Source organism: Rissa tridactyla, chromosome 1 (assembly GCF_028500815.1).
Source record: "Rissa tridactyla isolate bRisTri1 chromosome 1, bRisTri1.patW.cur.20221130, whole genome shotgun sequence".
NCBI lineage: Eukaryota > Metazoa > Chordata > Aves > Charadriiformes > Laridae > Rissa > Rissa tridactyla.
In genome coordinates this window covers 35,545,685-35,564,485 of record NC_071466.1, presented here as the reverse complement: position 1 = coordinate 35,564,485, position 18,801 = coordinate 35,545,685, and the positions used below count along the sequence as shown (strand labels likewise).

Below are 18,801 nucleotides of genomic sequence, written 5' to 3'. Positions count from 1 at the left end.
ATATAACAAAAAAACCCTTAATTCTGGATTTATCTGGCTGTTTGGAAAAGTAGATGTGGAACTAAAAGAACAGCAAGCCCTTCTACGCTATCTTCAGACATGGTCCTAGAAAATTTAGTCTCCTCATGTCTATTCAATCTATCTCTCCAACCTGACCACCAGGAAGAAATTCAAAACAATGACTTCTTCCTCCCATCCACGCAATCTACCTTAATTTCTACAATGCTAATGAAAAAAAATAGTAATTTCACATATTTCTCTTTCAGACCAAATCCCTTACGATATCTTTTTAGAACATGCAAAATACAGAAGTGACGTGATACAAATATACGCCAGAACACTAATATCAGAGGGAATTACACTGGCAGCTTCTCAGACAGTATCAGTTACATTAACAGGAATAGACCATTGTGGTAATTCTCCAGAATTCTGTTATAAAGCTCACTGGCATTTAGAACCACTTAAAGATATTTATCTTTTAATAAATGGAATGCTTTCTATATAAACCCTGCAAAATTTCCAAAGCAGCAGACAAGAAACACATCTGTTTTATTTGAACCTGTAAAAATCAGATGCCTTAAGGTAAATAATTGTATCTCTGTGTTTTTTTCCAAATCCTCCTTTAATCTTGAGACTGAATGAATATCTGCTTCGTACTACCCTGGAACCACATTTCAAATAAACACTCAGTGACATCTCTTGCCAAGTCTCTCCAGACTATTAAGGACACACCAAGTATTTCTGGGCTTCTTCGGAAAGGAAAGATGTGGGGGACACACCCAGAATCACCGAGGGCTTGCATCATTGCTCTGAGCACATTTCCATCACCTCTGGAAAAGCTGAGCTTGTTTGTTGCTATTTCTTTATCTGTCAAGTCCCTGCTTGTTCCACTCTTGGCAAAAAGGAGTTTTACAGCACGCAGGCTTTTGCAGACAGGATTCTTCTTGCTTAAAACTTACTTTCAACCATATTTCATTTGAGAGTTTTAGACATTTTCTAAACTCCTGCCATCAGCAGGAACCATGCCTTAACAATCAGCTACTATTCACTCTGCAAAGGAAGAATGTTTCCAGCAGCATGAAGCTTTGCCCAGAGTCTTACAGGCTCAACCTCTGGCACTTATCTACTCCTTGTTGAGATCTGCATCAATGCAATGTGTCTTTCCAGCTCATTATGTCAGATTACAATGGACAGAATGCAAGTTGTTTCAAGTCTCACAAAGATTTTAGCACGGTTTTTCCATTTAATTATTTTTATTCTCCTTACGCACTTTTAAGAAATTGCGTTTCTTAGGTAGGGTGGGTCTAAGAAACCCTAGAAACCCAGCTTGCTTTCTGTAACTGCCTGCAGGCAGCTGGAATGGGTGCCAATTGCATTTGGAGGTATTGTTATAGGCAGCAATAGGTTCCGAGAGAATAGGGACCGCATCCAGTCAAAGCAAAGGGCTCTCGGGAGAAAGAATGCTATTTTTCCATCCTCAGAAAGACTCCAGCTCCCTGGTCTCCTTGCTGTGTAATGCTACTCCTGCCATTTCTGACAGCTCCAGGGTTCCTTTCACACCCTGTCCCACACTCTTCCTGAGCTGTGGGTTCAGGATTTCATTTCAATCCACTTGTGCTCTCTTCCTTAAAAGTATCATTAAAGAACCTACGTGGGAGAAGCCCTATTTAAATCCATCTATGTTCAACAATGGCAATAAAAATGATTGCATGGTTAAGCTTATAGAAAGCCAAGCACAAGACCTGGGCCAGTATTCTTTTAATCAAATAATTGCTATTCGGGCAAGACTTTCTGTGCAACAATTATTTCTTTTTAAAAGCCCAAAAAATACTTGAATGAACTCAAGCACTTGAATGACTTTATTTAATGCCCATCATAATATTATATTATAAATATATTGGAATATTTCTTTAGCTTTGTATATATTTTCTTTTCTAATCATACCACTAGAAAAATAATACCACACTCCGGGATAAAAGAAAAACACTGTTATTGGAAAGAAGCTTCTTCTTTAGCTTGCCAAGCAGCTACCAGCCTTCCAAGCAGCAGAAACGGCATACAGTAGGGTTGCTACACAACATAATCAGTGGGACTTGGAGAATTGCTTTGCCATTTCCAAACGTATAATGACTGTTCTGAAACGACCGTGTTTTGCATGAGGAGGATTTGAAGGGAAGCAGGTGGCTACTAACAACGGTAAACATCGTGCTGCTGTTAGGGATGGTGTAGGAGGAGGGCAAGAGCCTGATGGCAGAGTACTTTGTTTACTCATGACCATCTCAGACAAGGACTTGCAGGGGGAAAAGAGCCCTGCTGTGACACATTATCAGTCCACTGAAACTCGAGTCTCCAAAGGTTTTTACCTTTTTAAAATATGGTAATAACTATCTGGCCAGATTGATTTCTTCTTTTCCCCTGATGATTTCATTGTAATAAAATTTCACGCGGACTGGTGCTACGTGTGAAGGATCAGCAAAGACTTCGGTAAGAACTCACTGTTAAAATTCAGGCACTACGGAGGAAAGAAAAGGAGAGAAAAAGAGAAGAAGGGAGGGAGGGAGGGAGGGAGGGAGGGAGGGAGGGAGGGAGGGAGGGAGGAAGGAAGGAAGGAAGGAAGGAAGGAAGGAAGGAAGGAAGGAAGGAAGGAAGGAAGGAAGGAAGGAAGGAAGGAAGGAAGGAAGGAATTTGAGGTTATTTACTTTTCTCTAACAGGCTTGGATTACTTTCTGAGTATAATGAAATTCGTCACACCATCTAGACATGACAGTGTCTGCGCTTCATCAACATATCTGTGAACACCAGCCTCTTTTATCTATAGAATGGATCAAATTCTACTCACCACGAGATAATTTCAGAAAGATTTTTCCAGAAAGAGGATGCTCTCAGACTCCAGAAAATACAGTTTGCCTGCTCTGCGCACATTTCAAATTAACCAGTCTAAACACTGTCAATAAAATCAAATATATATATATATATATATACACACACACAAACATATACATTTCCTTTGGGAAGAAAAACTGCAGTAGCCCAGCTCTGTTAACTGAGAGGGTACTTCCTGTCAAAATCCCCCTAATTCTAACTCCCACCACCAAAACCCTGCCCTCTCCGAAGGGAAGGACTGCAGGGTTGGAAAATAATTCCCAAAGAAAGTCAACCACATCATCGGCAGGAGGTGAGCTGTGTGCTCTCCTCTTCCACCAACACGCCAATGTGGATCTTCTGTTTAATTACCTCATGCCTGCTGTCATTCTTCTGGGGACTGTGCCCATTTGTGCAGACCACCAAGATTACAGAATAGCACAAACACATCCAGCAAAGCGCCCTTAACAGGCATTTGCTTGCCAAAAGAGAACTACTCCTGTTCTCAGTTAGAGTTAGCAGAAAGCATTTGTGTTTAAATGGAAAAACATATTAATAGCTTCCCCGTTTCTTCCCCTCTGCAGGCTAATGTACTCCAGAAAACAGATTTTTTTCAAAAGAGTAGGAATATATCTGGAAAAGCTCCTTCCCAAACTACTGGCTACGCACAGATAATATCTTCCTGGGGACAATTTTCTCCTGCTACATTTAATGTGAAGTAGCATTTTCAAAATCACTCTGTCAAACAGCTCTTCCACATGGGAAGGGTTTGAATTCTGACGGCCTCGAAGTAACAGTAATATTGCCTTTGCTGTAGAGCCAGCCCTGCAAGATACTAAATGTATCCTTGACTTTCATTATTTAGAAGTGCACCTTTCCTGGTAGGATTTTACACTAAAGGCAATCCCTCTAGGAATGCAGAGAACCCAACTGGAATCTAGAAATAACAGTAGTGATGATGTTAATAATAATTCTAATAAAGAGTACTTTCTTGAGCTTAGCAGAATTTTACCTTACAAAAGAAGACATCCCATACCTCAGCTTACGTAGCACAGTAGCTGCATTTCAGCCCTGCAGTGCTCAGGCAGTTGGACTAGATGATCGTTGTAGGTCCCTTCCAACTGAACTATTCTATTCTAGTACATGAGCAACCACCATTACCAGTGCTCCCACGGCCCTGTGGAAAGCCAGAGTATGAGTTTGTGGTAGAGTAAGTAAAACATGCCCAAACATTTGAACTCTGGACTTTAGTTAGTAGACCAGTGTGACTCTATACCAAAACACAAGACTCCTAATCTTTTGAGCCAGAATAAGGAAAGAGGGTCTCAGTTGTGATCCGTATCAGAAGGCATTACAAAAGGAAGAGCAGTGACAAAAATAATGGCACAAAATTGCTCTGGAAAAATCTTGGCCTATCAAAAGAAAAACTAGCAGGCAGGAATCTCTGGACACACTGGGTTGGACTCATCAGACAAAACATCACTGTCCACATCAGACCCAGGCAGCTCAGGCTCCCTTCATACTCATCAGAGAGAAACTGGCACAGGTTGATGTTAAGTGCTTGGCCAAGTGCACATGTTCGTTCATCCCAGGGCAGGAAATTCTCCTCCCAAAGCAGCATGAGAAACTTCATTTCCTTCACAAGCAGATGTCTACAGTCCTTCAATGGGCAACCAATATGGACCAGCTAAAATGTAGATGAAGATACAGACCTCAAAAGTCAGCTGGGATATACAGCATTCAGTTTTGGGTCCCTCATTACAAGAAAGACATTGAGGTGCTGGAGTGTGTCCAAAGAAGAGCAACAAAGCTGGTGAAGGGTCTAAAGCACAAGCCTTATGAGGAACGGCTGAGGGAACTGGAGTTGTTCAGCCTGGAGAAAAGGAGGCTGAGGGGAGACCTTATCGCTCTCTACAACTACCTGAAAGGAGGTTGTAGCGAGGTGGGGGTCGGTCTCTTTTCCCAAGTAACAAGTGATAGAAATGGCCTCAAGTTGCACCAGGGGAGGTTTAGATTGCATATTAGGAAAAATTTCTTCACTGAAAGCGTTGTTGCATTGGAACAGGCTGCCCAGGGAAGTAGTGGAGTCACCATCCCTGAAGGTATTTAAAAGACGTGTAGATGTGGCTCTTAGGGACATGGTTTAGTGGTGGACTCGGTAGTGTTATGTTTATGGTTGAAGTCTATGATCTTAAAGGTCTTTTCCGACCTAAACGATTCTATGATTCCTATTTGAAGGCCAATGTTGCTACTTTGTAAATAACAATTATTCTATCAACTGATGCATGGTAAAGACTGGCAAACAAGGGAAGAGTTCCCAGTTACTTTTTCTTACAAATTCAAATATGCTAAAACAGCTAACTTATGGCATGCTGCCTTTTAGCTTTTTAAACTGTTTTGTTACTCTTCTCTTTTTGTATGCTCCCATTGTGCATTGCATAAGGATCATTTATTCAGTGAGGAGAAGACGAGGGAGACTGATGAACCTCCATTAAAATGGAAAACACGAGCCTGGAATACTTCATGTTAAGCACAGAGAGAAATTTGTTTTCTGATGAGAAATAAAACAGACCCTTGAACTTAAAAGTCAATGACAGAAAAAAAAAACATGAAGATATGATTTATAGTAGTAAAAGAAAGTTATTCAGGAGTCAATAATTTTTCAAAAGGATTAACAGAGCATATTCAGCATTACCCATAATGAGGTAGGATGAGTATGGGAAGCTCAATTTGCATGCTATTTAGATTCAATAGATAGTTACGCTGTTGATATCTAAAGTGCTGTTGTTGTGACAGTAAAGGTAGAGGTCCTGTACATCCTCTGAAAATTAATACAGTTCAGAGAAAAAGGTAAAAATTGCAACCTTTTCGGTATGTAATGGGGTTTAAACTATACAAGAAGGATGGTCCTTTAGACGACTAAATTTCCTTTTATCATCAGGTCACAGGGGTTGGCTAAAAAAGGCATCAAGGTAACATTTGAATTCAGATCTATCTACCTCTGGGATTCAACCAAGAATTTAATGCCAAATGGAAAACAGTAGGTAAGCATGAAAGCTGAAGTAATTTATCACTGCTATCTTTTCAACAGATAAGCATTTCTTTGTTTGAACAAATAAACATTACAGTACATGAAAACAAAAATGTTTTGAACAGCACGGCTTCCATAGGGCTTCTACATAATGAAATTTCAAAAAACATTCAGTATAAAAGTTTTGGTGCACAAAGATTACTGATTTTCTTCCACATGACAAATAGATAAATACCTCTATATGAAACACACTTTTAAGTACCATACACTATTCAGGTTCATATTTTTCAATGCTTCAGAAAGCATGAAGAGGTGTACTTAAATTATTAATTTCTCAGCATATAAAGTTTAAAAAGCCCAAACAATTCAACTGAAAACAAGCTCAGTTGATAAATAATAACAATTGTTTTTCCCTAGACTGTCATTTACGAACCTAACGTTGATTCTGAAACAACCTGATTTCTTTCCATCTCAAACACCGTTACCAGTCATAATGATTCCTCAGATCCTCCTGCTTCAACTTCACTGTCTTGTATTTGCGCTGTCAGCAGCAGCCGTATCACCAATCTATGTTTCCTTTTCGGTCATCTCAGTGATTAATTGATTGGAATTTAGTGTACAGCTCTTTGGATGGTGCAAGCCCCATTCTAACGGCTTTGGCTCAGCAAGGTGAACAAGAATAAAGAAAGCGCTATATAGCCCTTTCTCCTCCCCCAATGCATATGAGCGAAAAATACAATTACAAATGACATACAAAATGCAGCTACCATGAATAACAAGTAGAAAAGGTGTTTGTATTTGTACCTATCAGATAAAATGTACGAGATTCTAATATATACTCAGATGGTTTTTAAAGCTGATAAAGACGATTGGAATCTGGAAGCATTACTATTAGAGGAAATAAATTATTATGTGGGTTTTCTCTTGTTTTCTATGTTATTAATTAAAGTGAGCCAGGTATCTATTGTGTTTTGACACTAGTGTCAGATGTGACTGCTGATACGCTGATCCAACAGTCTATCAAAATGGAGAAGGAAAAAAAAGTGGCTCTAAATAGAACTAGAGTTTATAGCAAACCAAACCCACTGTTTGTACCAAATGTTTACATGAACCTAACAAATTTGCAGAAAGATAGAAAGGGCATTCCCTGTTCAACCCTTTGCCTGCCAGAACTAGAGGCTGTTGGAAGGAAAAGGAGATGGGTCCTCTTAAGAATAACGGCAATCACAGACAATAAGGAAGAAGAACTGTAAGGCTGTCTGTAGACAGACTACCGAGGAAGAAGAAAAGTCACCAGAAAGGATCCTAGAGGTTCTTCACTGGGTTGTTGAATCTTCGAGGAAAAGAAAGAGCTTACAAAGAAGAAAAGAAAACACCTTTGGAGAAAGGATGGATTTTACAATGGGAAGGAAATCCCAGGGAAGACTGGGAGCTAAATGTGGAAGCCAGATACAAATGAAGCTGAATGAGTGAGAGGAGAGAGAAGCTGCAGAAATGCACATTGTCTCCCCTGTTTTATTTCCATGTTCACAAAAGCAATGTAGAAGGTCACTTTGCTATAAAGGTCTAGGCCAGACTAGCACATCTCATATAGCATTTCACACTGTCTTAACTTACCTCTCACTGGGTCTCCAAAACCACTTAGTGCACTTATTCAAGCTTCAGAGTAGACAGGGATCACTGAAGAAGACCATTCCTCTTCCAGTCCTTTTAGGACTTCTTGACTAGAGAACATCTTTCCTGCATACTTAAATTCTTATAAGGATTCACAATTGAGCTTTTGGCTTATGTCCTCCAGAGCAGGCAGGATTCAAGAAACACAACCCATGGGCTGGCAAGTTTGTCATATGCTTCTTGAGATATTCACTGCTTACGAGTGTGGTGAAGTGTACATTCTTCCACGGATGATAATCCCTTGCTCCTTGGGGAAAGATGGTGAGAAGACAGGTTTTGGCCTAACATGACACAGTTCTGCACACCTGAACAGGCAAAGCCTGGTAGAATCCCAAACCAATGTGCAAAGAGGTGAGAGCAGCTCTGTAACGAAGCTTTCACCAAAGAGCAATCTACGAGTGACAAGGTGGATGGATGGGTCTATGGCTAGGCAATATCAACTCTAGAAGCAAGCAGTTCTCAACGATTTTTTCCCTTTCAGATTTTTTATAGGGATAATGTAAAAAATTATTGTCTGCTGAACTGGCGGCAAGGAGAACTGCAAGAAAGATGATGATGTGGCATAATGAGGTTACAAACCAGACAACAATACGTCTGCAGTGTAAGAAAGTTATGTAATTATTTTCTGAGTTGCTTCTATCAACTTGGAAAGAAATGTAGTCTCTACCGAGAGAATGTATTGCAGCAAGTCCCCTCGCTGATTTAGGATGGTAGCGTTTACCTTTCCTTATAAGCCATCAGAGAGAGAATTGTATATTGTGTAAATACAGTGGGGACATGGATTAATTTCAAACCTATCACATAATCTGATGAGATTTCCCTTGAGATCTCCTAACGCTCTGCAGCACTGTGAGCCATTATTTCCGTACTTATTGGAAATAACGTCTGAGCCTAGGCAAGGCAAAATATTCCCTCTGAGAGTTGTCATGACGGGAGTGGAATTAATTCTTATTGTCACTGTACACATCGAGGGTCTTTTTGTCATTATTAGCATGTACCCCAAATACTATTTAAATCCATGATGATACAGTACAACATACAACAGTATCATTTGGGGCCTCCTAATTTGGAACTATGCTCCCTGCTACATATACTGAAAGCAAATCAGATTTCACCTGCGTTTACATCAGCCCAACACAAATCCATCATCTTCAGTGGTCTTGCTCCTGGCTCGCACCAGTGTGGAATTGGAACTGGATCTGTGATATAACAGAAGTACTCAAGATCCTTTTAAGATGCAATTTGGTAAGGAGATAGACCTTAATCACAGTGAACTGTGATGGCAGTTGTGATAGTGGAGCGGATAAACAAGAAGCTTTAATTTTTTCTTGCAGTTAAATCCGCTCACTCTTACTATGGAGTTTTCTAATCTATTTTAAGTGTTCTCCAGCTGGTTGCAGTTACCAGATGAGGACAGATTCCTCTGTGCTTCACTGTGAAATTAGCCATGCTGGCTTCTTTGGATGTACTGAAAACTCAGCTATATTATATTAATTTTTAGATTTCCAAGCCACTCTCCTGCAAACTTTACCAAATATTCCTGGTTTATTTTTGCAAGTGAACTTTCTCCATTTTTAGTTGATCTGTTTCTCTTACCTGATTCATTCAAGGATGCTTCCAACACTGCAATTTGTCACCACGGAAACAACTGGTCACTATAACTGATGTCACTGAATGAATCAAGTAAGAAAACCATGGAAGTGATTAAAAAAAAAAACCCACAAAAAATCAAACAAGTAACCATCTAAACAAATTCAGTAATAATATGGAACAACCCAGAAAGAAATTCAATTGAATGTGATGACTTAATTTCAGTTTTCAAAATTGCAGGGTTTTTTTTTTAACTTTTTATGTTTCTCTGTGGGTGGCAGCGACTGAGTAAAATCCAGTAAAATGGGTTCTAGCAAGCCCATCTCAGACCCAGCACCACAGCTCACAATGAGATTGCTCCAGCTACAAACCCATCTCTGCCAAAACTTTCACGGGAAGCCGAGGCAGGGCAGACTTCCCCCTAAGGCCATGCTGAGACCTGACTTGTCCACTTAATTAGCCCCTTAACCATTCCAGCCAAAAAGGCTGAACATGCAGCTGTCTGCAAACAGCCTGCCAGTGCCCAGCAGCTTTAAATATTATATATATATCTTTATCTAGCTCCATTTTCCTGACAGAAATAACCATAGGCCAGAAATCTCTTCAGCTGTTGTTCCCTACCCTGTTGACGCTACAGTGATGTCTATTTTATGGATCAATGTTGATTTTCATCCAGGATTTTGTAAAGCTTTGGGGGAAAAGCCTTGTGAAGGGAAAGAGAGATACTATTTCGTAATCCAGGGCAGCCTTTTGGAGATTTACCCATAACTCAAGTACAAATGCAGGATAACCACATTTTTATTCAAATAATTTTCTGTATTTAGCAGGAATGTAGATAAACCCATTTAAGATTTTGGCTAACTTAAAAAATTCTTACATACTTCTTATAGCTACTGGTAACACACAGATAAAAAACACCTCTCCAAGGTGATTCTAACATTAGAAATAATAATAACTCATGTTTACTGTATTATCTTAATGTCTTTATAATTTTGTCAGATTTTGCATGAAAAGATAACCTCAGCTTTATTTCTTAAATAATATGATTGATGCTGACTTAGAAGCAGACACTTTCATCACTATCACGTGAAATCTCTGGGGGATTAAACTTTAGGAGACACCCTCACAAAAAGAAGTGCCTCTTTTATAGCCTTACTAATTAAATTTAATTAATTTATTAGTGCCCTGGAATTGCAGGTATTAAAAAATAATAAAATCCCTGAGCGCTTTTGCTTTGCATGTGATAAATGCTGCAATCACTCTTTCCTTTTAGGGAAAATACAGAGGAAACAATATTAGGTGATAGTGAAGTTCATCGCAGCGGGTCGATTGAGATTGTCAGGATTCATTAGCATGTGTGTGACTGGTAAATAATTGAGTTAATTTTAGGTTGAGTGACATATTTAGAAAACTACGAATCACCTTATTTTGTGAATTTAATCAACCTTTGCTCTTCCCCGGATAGTTCAGCATACATCTGCAATATTAAGTTGGAACTGACTCTTTACTCTGCAGACCTCACAAACACCAGTGGTTTGCAAACTTTTGAAACCACCAGCTCTATTAAATGCTGGTCTCCAGCAAGGAGTTCAACACAAATAGAGCATCGTCATTACAGAGACAACAAAAATGGAAAAAAACAAGAAACCTGAAGAGGAGGCTTTCTTTAACTGAAGTTTTAGGCAGATTTATGCTGAAATCACAATTTGCTCTGTCTCTAAGAATAACAATGCTAAAGTGTGCAAAATACCAATGCAGAAAGATTATTTCTCTGGAAACTTTCCAACAAAAAAGCTCCTGTTTGAAAAATTCAGTCACTCCTGGAATGCTGCTTTGCGACACACTCTTAGCCCAATTAAATCACATTACAGAAATAAAAATTGCACTGCATGTGGATCTTCCAGCTTTGCTTTCTGAAAAAGGGTATTTTCAAAAAAAGGAAACATCTTTTTCAAAGTTTAGCTTTATTTGGAAATAAGCTAACTTACTTCCTAGCTAGCTAATGTGAGCTATTCATTTCTTACTCATCAGATGTCTTCTGATCTCTTAGCACAAAGTTTCTCTTCATTTCCGAAAGACGTTCTATTAGCACTAGATTTGATATTGAACATGACAATATTTAGGTAACACAATGGGCTTTTCTATGTAAAATTTAAGCTATGAAGATATACGCTTGCAAAAAGGGCAATTACTCTTCAGTTTCATATTTTGAATATGCAAACAAGTTGCTTGTGGATTACTGGCAGCTACAGCTTGGGCTCTGACACTTAACTGTTTGTTATTAATACGCAAAGCAATTAATGTAATTATAAATATGGAAAAGAAAAATATCAACACTATTTACATTAGTTAGTTACTAGGAGGTAAAATACTTTGTCAGCTGTAATACAATACAAATTGCTGCAAAGCGTTTAATACAATTACAACATGCATATATTCAAAGCACTACAGTTTATATTCTAGGTCTGTCCTCCTGGGATCAATTTATGATACTCTGCGCTGGGTATCTTGTCTTGACAAAATAATGATACTTCGTTCCCCTGTTGCCACATTTGGCTACCACACGGTTTATGTACGGGTAGGATGACAGACCCGATGATTGTGCAATGAACAGCGATACGCATCGCCGGGATGCACGGGGACGGGAAGCGGGAGGAGCGATTAGTATCTATACAGAAAGCACCACACACGAGTGTGCCCCTGCCTCTCCAATTGGGAAACATCTTTTTCAAGCAAACACAGTAAAAAGGCACAACAGGATCAACAGCAGATCGTATGCACTTCTTCACTGTTGGCATTGGTTTTTTGAGTGCTCATATTAAAAAACCCACTCGGACATTTACCATCTTCACCCCATGCATGTGGTGACAGGCAGCAACTCCGCAATGGAGCTTCAGGAGGTCTAAAGAAATGATTCTTGCAGGTGGCAGCCAGCTAGGCGAGTACTGTAAGGTGGACGAAACACACTCACATCATAAGGAGACCGTCACTTTCTTAAATACTCAAAGTCATTAAGCCATTTAAGCAGAAGGACTGCTTTCATTTTCCTTCATTTTCTTGCATTTGGAATTAAAATTGTATTCAGAATTACTGGTGTTATAAACCATAACCAATTTGAAACCAAACTATTTCAAAGCTCCTTATTAGTGCTTTAATTTTTAAGTCTGACAGTTGTGTAACATGCTACTGACATCCTCAATTAATAACACCGTGTGTTACTTGGTAACATACGGCACGTTTAGCAGCGTGACTCAGCCACGACAGTTCCAGCGAATCAGAAGAAGACATTGCTCCCTGGTTCCCAGGTACCAAAGTGGCATCCTTGTAATCACCTGCTGTAAACACACATTTTCTAGTACTGCAAAGGGAAACGAGTGGTCGCAACGCCACGGCAGTTCAGAAAAGGGAAGTGTTTCAATGTGTAACTTCTTTGCATAACTTTGATAAATAGAAGGGACAACACAGCAGATGCACGTTACTAAAGACAGTGCAGTGCCTAGATGGGGAAGCAAATTAAAAATGAACAGGGCACCACTAAAAGCTGACACTTTCTCTAACCAAACCAAATTGCTACTGCCCAGTTGGCACTGGCTGATGCACAGTCCCGCTTTGTTTCCCAGCTGCTCCATGGGGCTGCTCCAAAGCTCACTAAGAGCAACACAGTCCTTTTTGGATGAAACCCCAATCAAGAACAAGACTAGACAAAGCATCTGTATGTAACTGCTGGCTCAGGGCTGTCTGAGAGCTGTTACAACCCCAGCTTTTTGCTGGAGCAGCTTCTTCAAAGTGGAAAAGGGTAGATTTAGATTAGATATCAGGAAGAAATTTTTCACTATGAGGTGGCGGGGCACTGGAACAGGTTGCCCAGGGAAGTTGTGGATGCCCCATCCCTAGAAGACCAGGCTGGAAGAGGCTTTGAGCAGCCTGGTCTAGTGGGAGGTGTCCCTGTCCATGGCAGGGGGGTTGGAACTAGATGATCTTTAAGGTCCCTTCCAACCTAAACCATTCTATGATTCCCTGTCCCCAAGGAGCAAACAGAGCAGTTAGAGCCTGCTGTTTCATCCACATTTCCCTCTCCCCTGAACACAGCTCCCTTGCTCAAGTACTCCAGCAAGGGGTTGCTTGAGGAAACAGCCGTTCAAACCTGGCACTGTCCGCTGTGGTGTACAACCTTTCTGGTTGTAAGGGGAAGAAAACACCTCCAGGGGGATCTTCTGAGCCATACACACCTGCAAGACTCCTAGCCACCTTCCTCCCGGCTACATCAGGCCGTACAACGCCTTGGGTGACCCAGCTGCAGGGGACAGCCAGGGGTCTGCCTGCCCGGTGGACAACCGATGCCTACTGTTAACCCACAGCAGTGCCAGGGATCTCCACGCCCTCCGCCAGAGCTTTGCCGTATGGACAGAGGAGGCGCAACCCTTACAGCTGAACTTCCCAGCTTCTGCCTGCTTGTCACAATTTAATGTTAGTTTCTGTGTTCAATGTTTCAGATTTGCGTGTAGTTTAAAAAAATATAACTCGGAGCGTGCCAGTTATTTCTCCAAGGTTTCAGAACACAAACTTTGCAGTTCTTCTGCTATTTGGCATAGGCTGCCACAGATGGGAGACAGATATCTGTCCGCCAACGTTTAAAGAGGACCAGATTTTTTTGTTTAGGAATTTTAGCTGTTTAGCACTCCCAGTCGTACAATCAGCCAGACCAACCTTTCCCTCGGTAACAAGTGCATACACGAATGAACAAGGGAGGCCATTGCCTGCATGGGATTCACACACATAGGGACATCTGTGGCGCCCTGGGACTGCCACAATGGTTAGTTTTGGAAAGAAAGGGCCCAACTTTTTCTAACCTGGCTTGGAAAACTCTGAAACTCACGTACCTTTCCGCCAAAAGGGAGCTCATTTACTGAAAGAGAAGGAAAACAAGGTTGCCCAGTAGTCACTTCAGTTAACGTCAGCCAGAAAGATTTGCTATTTCTGAGTCCTTCCAACACAAGCATCTGACAGAAGTTGCTGAATTGTTGCACGCTCTTGCTAAATCAGCCGTGTTCCTTTCCCAGCTGATGGCTACCGATTTAGACTGACCTCAAATCCTCCAGCTTCCTTCCCCCGCAAGAGTTACAGTCATTCTCTGCCATTGCACCTGATCTTTCCCAAAAGTTTCCGCACCTTCCGGGCTCGTCACAACAACCCTTCGAGCATAAGCCGTAGCCAACTTGACACAACAGATTTCGTTTTTCTCTCGGTGGCACACACATGCCGCAAAGACTGCAGTTCATCACCTACGCTTTTCAAACCTTGCTGAGCACGCTCAAGTGGGACAGTGCTTCTGCAAACAGGGCAGCACTGCTGCTTCTTTTTATTCTTTTTCTTTTTTTTCTTTTAAAGTAAAAAGTTGCTCAAAGCAAGTCTGTTTGAGGTAAAGTTCACAATTTATGCTCAACGTGCTGTCTTATGCCATGTCCAAAATAAGCATAGAAACACTGTCGCCTCTTCCTGGAATCCTGAGCAAAGCCCAGAGAATGGGGCTTCCTCATCTTCTCCGGCATCCCCTGAGCCTAAATATTTCAGAGCTTGAAGCTTTCTTCCTTATGTATAAGGGTGGTGCTACTGGGTGGTGCCTGCATGACTGTGTGCATGCAGGGAGAAGTTTCCAGGAGCAATAGAAAGTAAGCTGTGCCATAGAAGTCCTACAGCGATTACAGCTTTCTTCCTTTCTGCATGATGTCTTGGGAAGAAAATCACGGAGAAAATGAATGCTGACAACCGACAGGCATCGGGCAGCGTCCTGAGGGAAGCAGGGAAACACGCTGCCCCATGGACAAGGACAGGGGGCTGGTTCGCTCCCAGATGGGGATTAGAAGTCGCAGGTGAACCAAGGCCACGTGCCCTGCTAATAGCAGCAGCCTCCTGCTCAAAATAAGAAGCAGGTTCACACATTTGTTCTCCAGTTGGGTTCAGACATAAGCTGCAACACAGATGTTCACAGGGCACAAAGGGGACACCCAGCAGAGCTGACTGCAAAAGAAAACTTACAGGAATGACAGCAAGTTGCCTTTTACAGCAGGCTCTCTAGAGAGGCAGTAAAAGAGAAGCTCATTCTGCTATGATTTTTTTTCTGAAGCTTCTCCTTGTGTAAGATCCTACTGCTGCCAACCTCCGGAGACTGAAAATGAATTAAAAAGAGGAGGAAAACCACAAAAAAACCCCAAGGGAAAGCAAAATAAAGGAGCAAAAGAGAAAACAAAGCAGAACAAATGAGACCAAAGAAACACGTCACAAAGAGGGAATAGATGAAAAGCAGGGAAGTAAAGGCACTTCTATAGATTTGAGAAATATTAAGGAAACACAATCAGAAGCTCTGCTGAGATCTTCTGCACACACTCTGAGAGGATCATTAGACATAGGACCCTCTGACAGACCTGGACACAGGTCTGAACATCCAGGACATCCAGCAGTAACACAATCATAGATCCAGGAAGGTACCTGACCCCATACATAAAATGGAGACAATGGTTATTCTCCTGCTTTTACTAAACATGTTGGGACCTATGGATGAAGCACATTATGAAAATAGTTTGCATTTTAATTCTTACAGAACAAGCAACTTACCCGTTTTTGTGGAGGGGTCCCCTACCCCAAAAATTGGTCCTGGATTTTATTCCATAAGAAGAATTCCAGCTCTCCCCCACTATAAATCTCTTTGAAGTTTCTCATACAGATCAAGGTAAGTTCAACTGTTACATCCATATCTTTGAGAAACCTTTTTCCTCTGTAGAGCTGAAACTCAAAAAGTTGTCTAGGTCCATAAACCCTTTCGAAAGAATAAAACCTTCCAAATCTTCTGTTTCCCTTTCTCCATTGCTAGTAGCTCAGCAGAGTTTCAAGCATTATAAAGTGTGACCTGACTTTTAAAAAAGAAATCACCTAAAAATTGCTTTCCTGTATGCAAGAATGTGTGTCTGAAACTGCCTGAATATTTTCTGTAAATGTTCTAAGTGCGTTACTAGCTTCAGTGAAATACTTCTGAAAATTTCCAGGAACTGCAGTATGCCCAAGTTTTCAACTTTCATGGCCCTTTTCTTCCAGTATTTAGTCACATTTGTACCTTTAGGAGTTACAAAGAAAACCAAACACAGACCAAAAAACAGTTAAAGCACAGCCTTAAATATGGGGGATCAAGGGTAGATCTAATTCTTCTGACTAAGTGATTTTACCTCCAAAACTTCTTACTTGCTCATGGAGACTCATCTTTTTGTTCAGTCTGAAGTTAAATTTGTAAGTTTGGCTACAGGTTTCTCTCTGAGTAACTGTGAGCATCATACCCTTCCCAATTTCTGCCATACATATATCACGGGCTATTGAAAATTCAACCTGCAAAGATCCATCATACTGTCCCATTCATGGCAGCTGAGATTTATCAAGAGCTTTAAGAAGTTCAGCATTAAACTGTCAACAAAACTCACACACACTCCATATCACCCAACACGAAACATGAATGTATCCATTAAACGTACCTATTTATTGCAGATACTCTCCAAGTTTCAAGAAGTATATAACCAAGAATTGATTCAAGTTCAGAGTCCAAGATCTGAAAAGGAGATAATATATATTTTTAAAAGTCACTAAAAGTATATGGCTTAAGCATATAAAAGAAAAAAAAATATTATTTTGCAAAATTACTATTTAGACATGAGTTTATGAGCTAGTCCTAAAGTTGTGCCTCACCTGAGAAATGTTGTGGGTGATAACAATGATAGTATGACAATTCATAGGGTATTAAGTTTAAGATATATAATGTTGTCTAGATTCTTAGGCAACATCTACATACAAGTTCAAAATTAGTAGAAAACTCTGAAAACACGTAAAATTTTCAAATAGCAATTTTGCTACAACTATCTGTAATGAAAGAACAAAACCAACATACTGAATATGCAAAACTGCCAGTGGCATATCAGAAAATATAAATGATTTAGGAAACTACAAGTATCCCTATATACATTTAAGTAATATTCTGCCTTTAGTTTGCAGCAAGACAATGGCATGAATAGGGAAACCACATGAAAAATCAAGGATATCATTATGTGCATTAGCTCTTGTCCAAAAGTGCTGAACATGTCAGTTCTGCTACAGGTGTGGAATTCTAGATGTACATTTTTGTAAGCATATATGTAAAGCACCTAATCACAATTAGTCCCAGAGTCTCTGTAAATCTTCCTGGCGATTCTCACACAGTGACCCTGAGCATAAAGCATTTGATAAGTCTGATGTCTTTAAGAAAGCAAAAAAGAGGAGGAGGATGCATCAGGAGAAAGAAACTGGCTCAGCAGACCATGGAAAAACACAAAGGAAGGAAAAAGAAGAGGAAAAAATAGCTCAAGTGTCCAAATGGACGTGGTCCGATCTTTGTTCTGGACAATGACTTCTGAGATAACCACATCAGCTTCACCATCATGAGTACATGCTGTATTGAGTATTTCTGCGGCAGCGTTAGCATCTTTGAATTTTGCAGCAGGAAACACTGTTTCGCACAGTGCTGCCACACAGACACAGCTCTTAGAAAAAAATTATTAAGAGTCCACATTAGAAAAAGTCTTGCCTTTTTCCGTTCCCCACAATTTTGCCTGAGCTTTTGCTTGCAGATGCACCACTGGTACCCACCGCAGGATTCCCAGTGCAGGCAAAGTGAATCACCCCAGTGGAGTTAAGACGAATCAGTTACAGAACAGCCTATACCCACTACGCATCAATGGTCACCTATCTGGGAGCACCTCTGTGCTCCAGCTGAAGAGCAGGCATTTTTCTTCTCCAAAGGCTTGGCCCACCGAAGGAGTCCTAGACTCCCTCTGTTCCCTTCTGTGAGCTGGTAATTTTCAAGCAGAGAGACAAAATGCAAATATCAGCATGGATAATTATTCCACTGCTCATTTTTTGCAAGATAATCAGACAGAAAGATAAGGCTGGTTCTGAGAAACAGAAGCAGTAGAAATTTTTATCCAGCAACTGCATGAAAGATTCTGCCAATTCTTCTTACAAAAGCAAAACAGTTCGTTGATTTGTAGCTGCTGCCTACTTTCACGTGCAAGAACAACAACTACAGAAATCCCTCGCTGGTCTTCTCTATGTATTTTCAGGCAATCTCTATAAACATGACAACCTCTAGGATTATTTATTCTACGCACTATGTTGCCGTCCCTGCTATTGATGTCAACTGCAGACAAGCCAGGCTCAGAAGCTCAGATTCCATCACAGAGGCACGAGCAACACCACTACATCTCTGCCCTTTGCATCTCCTACTCAATTCCCCAAAAGAGATTTCCACAATAAGGAGTAGAGAAAACACAAAGAGAATGCCATTAAAGTTAATGTGAAAATCAGCCAAATATCGCCTCTAATAGGAGCGGGAGCTATTTACTAGGTAATACCAATAAAAATCTGCAAGATCAGAGGGTGGCCAAAGTTTAGCCTTTGTTTTCTACAGTAACGCCCTCTGTTTTTTCTGCATTTCCTTCTCCATCAACTAGCCTTGTAACAGTTTTTCCACATACGTTCATCCCCATGCTTTGCTTTCCCCTCTTACTTATCCCCCTCATCTCTTACCGCTTTTACAGGCACATGTTTTATTTTCACTTGCAAGGCCTGAC

General features: G+C 40.6%; 1 protein-coding gene across 6 annotated transcripts in view; it reads right to left on the bottom strand.

Moving 5' to 3' along the window:
* ENOX1 (ecto-NOX disulfide-thiol exchanger 1) overlaps positions 1 to 18,801 on the bottom strand; it is a 380,407-nt gene that overhangs the window by 287,640 nt on the left and 73,966 nt on the right. For all 6 annotated transcript variants that reach the window (XM_054206709.1, XM_054206718.1, XM_054206658.1 and 3 more), the window contains one exon: positions 16,675 to 16,748. The gene's annotated coding sequence lies outside the window, so the exon portion shown is untranslated. The remainder of the gene's footprint in view (positions 1 to 16,674; positions 16,749 to 18,801) is intronic.